At 47.5% G+C, this 10,353-nt stretch overlaps 1 non-coding gene across 1 annotated transcript; it reads right to left on the reverse strand.

Moving 5' to 3' along the window:
- Nucleotides 1-336: 336 nt before the first annotated feature.
- TRNAE-UUC (transfer RNA glutamic acid (anticodon UUC)) lies at nt 337-408 on the reverse strand. The gene has a single exon. It is a non-coding gene; the product is annotated as a tRNA-Glu (tRNA).
- Nucleotides 409-10,353: the final 9,945 nt, after the last annotated feature.

The following is a 10,353-nucleotide window of genomic DNA, read 5'->3' on the forward strand; positions in this document are numbered from 1 at the left end:
CCCAGTGTTTCACCAACACGTAGTGATAAAATTATTCTTCATAACTGAGGAGAACTTCCCTTGCTCCAGTTGGTGCCTCTCCTCCTCCTGCTGTGACTCTGGGAAGAGCCACCTTCCCTGCACCTTCTCACCAGGCAGCAATGAAATCTTTCCTTCGCCTTCTCTCTGGGCTGAACAGAACAGAACAGACCCAGCTCTGTCCCTCAGCCTTCCTTCATCTGTCCCGTGCTCCAGCTCTGGCCACCTTGTGAGCCTGCGCTGGACCCGCTCCAGCAGGTCAGCATCTTCCGTATCCTTGAGAGCCCCAAAACAGGCACAATATGAAATGCAATCATTTTCCCACACCGGGAGTCGAACCCGGGCTGCCTGGGTGAAAACCAGGAATCCTGACCGCTAGACCATGTGGGACCACAGCTGCCCCTGTCACCCACCCGGCTTCGGAGCTGTGGGGACAGCTAGCCCAGCTCCTGGGCTCATGGACCAACAGCTGTCCCCAACATGACCCCATCCTCTGCTTCACTGGTGCGTCCCACAGCCTGGAGGGGGAAAACACAGCAACGTGAAAAAGACAACGGCCCGAGCTCTTTGATCCAGCCGGGGCTTTGCTGGGATTCTCCTGCATTTCAGAGGTCGTGGTGGGACAGGCAGAGTTCATGCAAGCCCAGTCCCACGGGAGTATTGCTGCGTTGAGCACCCCTGGATCGCAGTCCCAAGCATCTCCCCGCACGCACGTCCTTGCACCCATCTCCCCAGGGAGTTGTGCTGCTGCAGAGCTGAAGGCAAGGTCACACACTGGGCCACGCAGCATTATTAATGATAATTAGTGGCAGAGCATTGCAGGACCTAATTCCACCCTGCATGAAGGCAAGTGCACAAGCTGCTTCCCCTTTATTTCATTTGATTACACTTTTTTGTTTTTGCATGATTCCCTACAGTAAGTAGCTCATAATTAACAGAGGATGAATAACAATTCTGCCACTCTGCGTATTAAGTTTTCTCACAACAAATGAAAACATAATTGCCATTACACAGCACCCTTATCTGAGGAAACACGTTGCTGTTGGGATGATGGAGATACACCGATAGGCACACACTTTTTCAGCTACTTAGAGATGAAAACAAAACGTTTGTGGCTGAGTGGCTGGAGCTGCTTGGCACACTGAACCGGCTTCCCGCTGCACCTCCCAGCAGTCCTCTCCACCATGGGCTCACCGCCAGGACCTCAGGAGATAGCTCAACAGGCTCTGCAGCAGAGGAGCTTCTGTGGAGCAAAGGACAGGATGAGGATGCCTAAGTAGGTGACGTGTGGGACATGGTCCCTCCTTCCCCTGGCCAAGGAAACCCCCAAAACTGATGGGGTGAGGCAGGTCTGAATGGTTTACGAGGAAACTTTGCACACTTCCAAGTTGTCACGGGAGCCAAGATGGATGGAGTAGATACAAAGGCTGATAAGTGCAGACACTGCCCAGGATAATGATGTCTGTCTAATGAGCCAGAGGTCCTGGTTCAAAGCCATGGGGCTGTCAGCTTGCACAGTTACCCTTGGGCTCTCCGCCAGGTTGGGGATTTCCAGAGCGATGTTAATGCCCCATCTCCTGCAGACAACCAGCAGCTCACTGGGGACACTGAGGAAACATGACTGGAAACATTTTCTTCTCCCAGCAGAACATTTTTAGTCATCAAGAAAAAGTAATAGCTAAAACCCCTAGGCATTAACCCCCCAAGCTTCCCTAATGCTGCCAAAAATAGAGGAAAGTGGCTGTTCTCGTGCCTGGGGTGACGCTGCAGAGACACCCGCCTGGTTTAGGGACCTCTCCCAGGGACATGGTGTAGGCACATCCAAGCAGGTCTTGCTCCAGGGGAGCTGAGTAGGTGTGCATTTGTTTCTCACTTAGGACATTTTTCACAAGATTTCCTTTCCTCTTTTTTTGCTGAAAACTTAGTTTGCAGTAACAAACAAATCAGAACAAACCCCTTTACTTCCTCTGTCCCACCTTGCACAGCCTGTCCATGTCTGGACATCCATAAAGACATGCTATCTAAAAGGACCATGGCTTGCCCAGCCAGGGACCAAAACCTGTGGTCTTCAACTCTCTAGCTTCTCCTGCTGCTGCCATGAAGCCTTCTTGGAAAGGCCGGTCTGGTTTAGTTTTCCTTATTCAGTACGTTCAGGTAAAATACAGACTCTTCACCCAAGTCAGCTCTGCTCTGCCCAAATCTCAGGTCTCTCCAAGTACATTTGTAAAGTGATAGTTTTCCCGGAGAGAGGACAACCTGGAGCATTTCTCTGTGCCGTGCCATTCTGGTTTGCTCATGCAAAGGCCCTGGCCTCCTGGTCACTGTCGTGATGCTGGTGTAGCATTGCAGACAAAATGTTCAGGGAGGATACAACTGCCAGTTGCTTCATGCGTTGCCTCCCAACATCTTATATGAACTCTTACAAAGTGAAATGTCATCACAGAATAAGAGAAATAATTAGTTTATGTGAACAGACCATGTCCTGGCTGTATTTTCCAAGCAAACGGGGGCACAGAATACAGACACGGCAGAAAACGCTGCACTGTACCGATGTGTTTCAGAAAAGAGCTTGATCACCCATGTGCTGGGTGTAATTAGTACTCATTAGAGCTACTTATCATACAGACACTCCCAGAGGCCCTGCCAGGATTTCTGCTGGGCACTGAGCAAATCCACGGAGGGAGACTCCCTGCTGCCAAGCCTCAATATCTGAACAGCAGATCTCCTAAGGGCAAGGAATTCAACGAGATGGAACTTGATCACCTTACCAAAGTGCTACATAACAGGGTTTCCTGCACAAGTGGAGGGCAAGACTTGGTGTCACAGGGGCTCCTTTGCTCCGGTTCTCCTCCACACCCAACAGACTGATCACTTGGCTGGGTATTTTTCTACCTCCAGGCCAGAAGATATTCCTTTTCACAAAAGCTGCTGGCCGATGCATCCAGTCCCCAGTGCTCTACAAAAGCAAAGTTGGGCTCTGATGTCTCGCCCGTGGAGCAGTGTTGCTGGAGGTCCTTCTCTAACAGGGCACGTGCCACTGCATCCGCATCCCACCGCTCCCCCCATGGCAGCAGGCGTGATGGGGGTGAGCCCCCCACCCCCATGCCCTGCTCCTGCTGGTTTCTTGGACAAACAGGAAAATCACCATTCACTCCACATTTTGGAAGCTTTGTTGGAATCATGAGGCCGTCGCTCAAGCAAACCCAGCTGCCTGCTTATCTACTCACTGTTTTTAGGCCAGATTAGAAATAAATAGAAAGTTATCAAAACAAACTTCGGTGCTCTCGGCACTTTACTCCAGCGTGACTGTACATACTCCGGGCGATGCCTCTACATAGTTACACCAGCCCGGGCCAAACACGCCGTGTTATGAGGGCGCCTGCCAGCCCCCTACCAAAGGCTATTTCACTTTTATTTGTCAACCACAAGTGATGAGCTTGAATCCAAATAACACCCAGACGAAAACCATTCCTCCCAAAGGGATTTACAACCTTTAAAAGATTTAAAACAGACCTTCCAAAATGATCCCAGGGCTGGGAGCTGAATTATTTCCTCCTTGCACAAACTTCCAGGATTAACACACTATTTTCAGCATGGTCACAGACCACGGCAGAGCAGAGGGAGCGGCAGATCTTTCGTGATAGCCTTTCAAATGACATAGGGGTACACCCTGTCCCCTGCAATTTGCATATGGATGTCATCAAAAGGCTGTCACTGCATGTCAGTGATGTAACACTCTCTGGACACATCGCAATAAAGTACTTTTTCTAATTAAAAAAAGTTCTGCATGTTTTTTGAATGGTACAAGAGCACCTAAAAAGCCAGAAGCGAACAAGAAGACATCCAAGACCTTTTGAAAATGAAGAATTCTCTTGATAAATGCATCTCTTAATGAAATACAAGCAATTAAACTAAAAGCCCTATCGAATGCTGCTTGTCACTCCACACATTGACATTTAATTGAATTTTTTTCCATTCCCTAGTCCCTTTTCCCTGATAAACAAATTCATTCACAACGGATCAGGTTTCACTAACCCAGAAACCAGATGATAGTCAATCAACTAATTGACACAACAAAGACTTTTATATGAAAAAAAAATTGTCTAATTAAAGCTCAAATGTAATTTAATGATACTCAGATGTCTGAACAGTCTTCTTATATTAATTACTTTGGTTTTAACCCTTTTCCTTCTTCCGGTCACCTGAATCATGAGAAGGATGATGGAAGCAGAGGCAGTGCCAAGCAGCATCCATCCAAGTGTTTGTATCATCTCTGCTGGGAGATGGTCGAGGTGGAGCTGGGTGTGCATGGGTGACCCAAGGGCTCTTCAGCTGCTTCGGGTTAAATCAGTAAGAGCCATCGCCACCTCTTCTTCTTCCCTACCTGCTGCCATGTTTAGAGGAACTGCCCCTCTGCTTGCCCCATGCAGCCATGGTGTTCAAGCCTGTGTGGTGTAGGGCAGGACTCAACACAGAGTGGCCATGGTTGGATGGATGGATGGATGGATGGATGGATGGATGGATGGGCAGGCTCTTTGCTCTCTCACTGCAAGGCATCAGCCATCACGGTGCCCTTGGGAACGATGTCCTGGCCCAGCACCATGAAAGATGTTCAGTACCCATACCAGTCCTGACTTCAGCGAGAGCTTCGCTGAGCATTTTGGCAGGACAAAGGAGCAACCGACCCCCTCACTTGAGATTTGCCAAATCCTTGAAAACTCTTGGGATTTTATCTCATGCTTACAAGCTTTCCTGAATAAAGTTGAGCTTAAGGATGTGGTTAAAGTTCAGCAGGTGACTGAATGCTTTATTGAATCAGGGCTTTGGTCCACCACAAACCTGAGCCAGCTCAGGAGAGAAACTGAAGACCTTTCCTGCTGCCTTGTAGTGTCTAAAGTGAAAAATGCGAAAGCTAAATACATAAAGGGAAACGCAGCAGATACTTTATCTCTAATGTACTTCAAATCTTAGATACATTTGTAAAAACCTGGAGAGCTCAAGGAGAGATTCTCGGAGATGCTGCAGTGACTGCAATCAGAGCAGTGGCACATACCCCTCAGCAGGAGGGGAGGCTTCATCCACATTTACTCAGTGGCTGGTTTCTGGGTGCTCCCATGCTATGGATAATCAGACCTGATCAAAGTAGGGTAGAAAAACGTTCCGAAAATAATGAGCAGCCATTTGTGAAAGAGCCAAATGGAAGGAAGAGAGAAAAGCTCACCAAAGGGAATAAGAGTTAAGTTTTAAAAATGTTTAATCGCTCATGCAAGCTGAACCCACAAGACATCTCAAGTGCCTTTTCCATTCCAGTTCTCTCTTCACGCGGCTCTCTGGCCCTTGCCTGCTGCTCTTGGCTCTCTCATTAAGAAGTAGCTATTATTTTCACAATCATTTTCTAGTGCACTTTATACCATTAATGGAGCAAGCTGTTGTGAATGGTCATTTTGTCTCCAAGCAAGTTTGGATACAAACAGCATCGAGTTCTTTCACCAGCTGAAAACACCCTGAGCTTCTCTCCCCATACGAGGGTTTGGATACCCGTGGAGCTTGTCAAGTGCCCAGGGCAATCCCGAAACAGGCTGCTCGCTGGGGCATGCCACTGCCGTGAGAACTCAATTAAGCTAAACAAAAGCTAATAGGGCACCAGAGGGAAGAGGAAAGGGGAATTAGCAGCCCTTTCAGACTCCTCCAGGTAATTATGTTTTTTTTATCTAAAAATTACAACTGCTCTGAAAATGCCATTTTATAATGGTAGTGCATTTGGCATAAACGTGAATGGAGAAGAGTTGGTTCTGCAGTGAAAAGTTTTATCTTCAAACAGCTTTGTCAATGGTAAAATTACCACAGAACAGATCGAGGAAGAAATCAGCTCCTGGTTATTGCCGAACCCAAGAGATTTAAAGACATGAGAGAACACGGAACGCTTGAATGGCTGGATGAAATCTTGCCTCATCATCCCAAAGTGGAGGTCCCCCACCTCCACCCCTGAGGAGCTCAAAGCCACGTAGCCTAGATAGGAGGTAACCGGAAAAAACCTGAGACTGCCGGAGAGGAGAAAGAAACGATGCAGGGAGAGCATCCCTAGAATGAGTCTTTTTTCACCAAGAATGGTGACAGCTTGTCCTGGTCCCCACATGCTCCCAGCCCTTTCCACACACGTTTGAGCCCACCAAAGTGCCCTCCCCAGCAAAGGTTTCTCAGCCCAACCATCCCCTGGCTAAAGGCAGAGAGACCGCAGTGGCACTGGGACAGGTCAGGAGAGGGATGGGACAGGGCCCCACCCCACCGAGCAGGCAGAGACGTGCAGCCATGATGAGTATCTGAGCACAACGGGACCAAGAAGCACCCCAGAAACATGCCAGGGGTGTCTGCAGCACCTGGAGAAGCCCCTTCCCAGACCCTCAGGAGTCGCTCCCAGCTCCTGCGAGAGAGGGAAGCGCTGGGGAGAGGGGCTGCAGGGCTCGTCTGCAGTGCAGTTAAATTTTCCCCGGTATATTTAGACATATTGCTTGGCATTCACAGAGGCAGCAGCGTGACAAATGCTAGTACTCTAAGGGTTAAGCTCTTTTAAATGTCTTGGGAGTTATTTGTAAAGCTATTACTTCTGAGTTTGTTAATAAATCAGGATTTAATACACCTGAGTTACATTATCTCCCTGTTCTAATGTATAAATCCTGTCACTAAACCTTCAGGCCAAAGAGCTGTGTGCTTTTAGTCTTAGGTTTAGCTACCTGGTTTCTAAAACGTTAGATTGTTTCACAAGTTGAGAGATGGATTTTTAAATCCTTCAAATCTCACAGCAAGTATACAAATCTGTGTCTGGAGTTACAAATCCGATCGGAAGGTTTGTAAATCCTACAAAAGATTTATTTGAAAAAGTTTTCATTTACAAATTCTTGCTTTGCCTTTGGGACATGTAAGTGACTTATTTGCAAAGGCGGATTCCGCAGACCTGGGTTAGGTTGCAAAATCCTTCCCTTCAATCGTCGCACACAACCCAGGATAAATCCTGATCCAGCCAGTCTATATCTGTCTCCGAAACGAAGTTTGGGGTTAGTAATGAGCTCCAGAAAAGTCAATGGAGAGAAACAGATGCTCTGGAGGGGTATCAGCCTCCCAGTTTAGACACATGTTAGGATGCCTGCGCTCTGGAGACATCTCCTCTCCCCACTGATCGCAGAGAGAGAGGAGGACATAGCTCAGAGGAAAGGCTTCGTAGGGAGAGAGCTTGGGTGAAATGCACCCTGCCCTAGGTGTGAAGCTGAGGATCACCAAAACCTTCATAAATTTGGTCTGAGGTGGTCAGTGAGGGGTTGGAGTGATGAAGCCAGGTGATGTCATCCCCACTTGTCCCAGTCTTTTTGCTGCTCTTCCTCCCAGACATGGGTTTCTTGGGGTCCCACCAGCCATGGATACACCTGGCATCACTAAACAGCAGATGTCACCCACCAGCAATGACCCTGTGTCCTCCCTGGGTGCTGCTGTGCAATGAGTCATGGTGGGGCATGCAGCAGCAAGCGGCCACAGCCAAGACCACTCCAGCAAGATCCCATCCGAGACCCTACCCAAGCCCAGCTGAGGCCAGGCAAAGCCAGAACAAGGCTGGACAAAGTCGCCCAGATCACAAACTCAGGTTTTCCCCCAGAAAGTCAGGCTTCCAGCACGGTTCATCTTTTGCCAGGAAGAGGCAGTCGTGCAGGTAAAGTAAGGGGGGGTGTGGATGTGCAGGGAAAATAGCTGAGCCGCAGCAGCGTTCCTGGTTACTGCTCGTGCATTCAGCCCACCTCGACTGCAAAGTAAAAACCTTCAGCCGAACGCATCGACACCTTTCACTTTGCAACTGAGTCAGCCCCTATGGCTCTGTCATTTCTCTAGGTGCTTTGATCAGCAGTACGTAACGGGGTAGTTGAAGAAATCAGCAAGATCAGTTTGCTCACCTCAAATACTAGTGGGTTTTTTTAAAAGTTTTTTGTCTATGCTGCTTACTTTCTGGTTTCAGGCCCTTCTATTCATCCTAGAAAATTTTACTGAGGTATGAACCTCTGAGGACTTGGAGGCAAATACAAAATGAAAGGAAAAAATTCAGGAAGGTTTTATCAAAAGTAGATCACATTAGACTAATTTAATATCATTTTAATAGGAAAACAGAGGAGGAGCAGAGGAGCTACTCTATCTAGGTTTAAACAAAATATTGCATACAGAGCCTGATGGGAAATCAGCCTTTCAATAGAGATTCTGGGAAGAATCTCTGCTGAAAGAGTTGCAGGAGTTATCAAGTGGATGTGGATCCCGCTCCAGGGAAAGCTGTACGGAATGGAGTTACCGCCCTAGAGAGCAGTGCTGAACAGTGTTGCTCAGGGACCAGCCTCGGCTTCTTCGTGCAGAAGTTAGGTGTGTGCTTATGAAATGGGGAATGTGATGAAGTTAGAAGGTATTGCCAGTGCTGAAGGACTCCAGATATCCATGCTGGAAATACTGAAATGGATACCTAAATAAAATGGGGTCTGGCCGCAACATCTTCTGCCTTTCTGACTAAACCGATGACTAGATCTGGGTTCAGAAATGACTTGTTTCCCAGGTGGAGACAGATCAGAGGGGTTTCTCTGCAGCATTGGGAAATGGTCCGGTCTCCAGACTGTGTGAACGTGCTGGTAGAAGACACCAGCAATATCAAGGGCAGTCAGCGCTTTGTGCTTCTCCGCCTTTCTTCCACAGTGCTTTAGGCTGACTTTCTGCTGGGTGGTGCCCAGGGGCTGCATGGACAAAGCTTGTCCCACGGGTCTGGGGTTCAGCCTTGCCACAAGCACGTGACGAGGTGTTTAAGTGCAGATGGTTACGCCGTCCCCTGTTGACATGTCTGGCAGGGATCCCAGCCCCACGGGCTCGGAGCCACAGGAGACCGGATCTGGCCATCCCGGGGATCCGGGAGGTGCAGCCGCGCCGGGGTGCTGGCTCCCATGCCCCTGGGCTGGGTGTGCTGTCTGAGCACAGCAGCAATGAACACCAGCCCGACTGCATCTCCTTTGGTCCACAACTGTAAGGGTGGACTAACATGCTAAGGCACTTTTTAGTTATTAGATCACCAGCATCAAATAAAAGACATATTAAACCTTCCAAAAACAGATGCAGCTTTAAACTTTGGCTTTAAATTGAGAAAAAAAAAACAACAACAAAATAGAATCCCAAAAGCTAGTTCAGTGCTGCTTCTCTGTGTGCTTGAAAATCAGAAATGGCTTTGCCGTCTCATACTGCTTCTGTTTGTCCATTCTTCCTGTCTCTGTTTTCATGTTTTCATTTTTCTATGGCTATGTGGAACACATTTCTCAGTTAAGTACTTGCTTTTGAGAGTTGTTGCCATAACAACCATTTCATTCCACGATATGCACACTATCTCTGAAATACAGAATTTCTTCTTAAAGGAGCATGTGCCACAGACATCAAAGAGGAATATGGACTCATTATTTTTACATTATTTGGTGGGCAAATAGATGTTTTCCAATACAGATTTTTCTAACTGGATTTTCTTGTTCAGTGGAACTGTGGGTTTTTTAAGCATTCCTATCTTATAGTACAATTTTTGCCTGAAACCCAGAACATTAGGAGACAAGAATCTTTATTGTAGTTTCTTTTATCCAAAGGTCTAAGAGAACTATGTTGCAGCTAATACATTTAAAAACCATCTTATTAAACAGAAAAATTATGTAAATAAAGTCTATTAAAAATGCGTAGTTCTTGAAGTAAAAACCTCTATTTGACTGAACAAATTGGTGGCAGAAGGAGGGAGAGGGCCAAGAATAGTCAGGTTGCTTTGCTTTTTAGTATCTTGCTTTTGGTGGTCTCTGCAAGGGGCAGCATGCGTGCAACTGAACTGAAATTCTTTCCAGAAAACTAGCCTCCCAAACTTTTCTATGGCTGAAAGATCAGAAAACAGAGAGTTTTGCACACGGGCAGGACTTCGTCCCAGGGCTCCCATCAGCTTCCAGTTCTCTCCTGGATGAGGAGTGCAAAAATGAGACACAAGCTGACCAGGAGCCACGGATGTTCAGGACAACTTTGTCTTCAGCTTTACCTTTACAGTCTGTGCTCTGGGGTGGTGGTGCTGGGTCTGTGCTTTGAACAGGAAACCAAAGTGGGCTGTGGTGCTGAGCCAAGACCATCTGAGCTTGCAGATGTCTTTTCTATTGGACAGAGTTGCTTGTATCTGGACGAAACCATGGAGAAAGAGGCACACCAAGATGTGCTGCTCACACACGAGTCCTTAGTGCGTGGTTTGCTCACTGCAGAGGCACCAAGCCATGATAACCAAACTGAATTTTAGTTTACACATTAATTTCT

This window comes from Opisthocomus hoazin, chromosome 18 (genome assembly GCF_030867145.1).
Source record: "Opisthocomus hoazin isolate bOpiHoa1 chromosome 18, bOpiHoa1.hap1, whole genome shotgun sequence".
Classification (NCBI taxonomy): Eukaryota; Metazoa; Chordata; class Aves; order Opisthocomiformes; family Opisthocomidae; genus Opisthocomus; species Opisthocomus hoazin.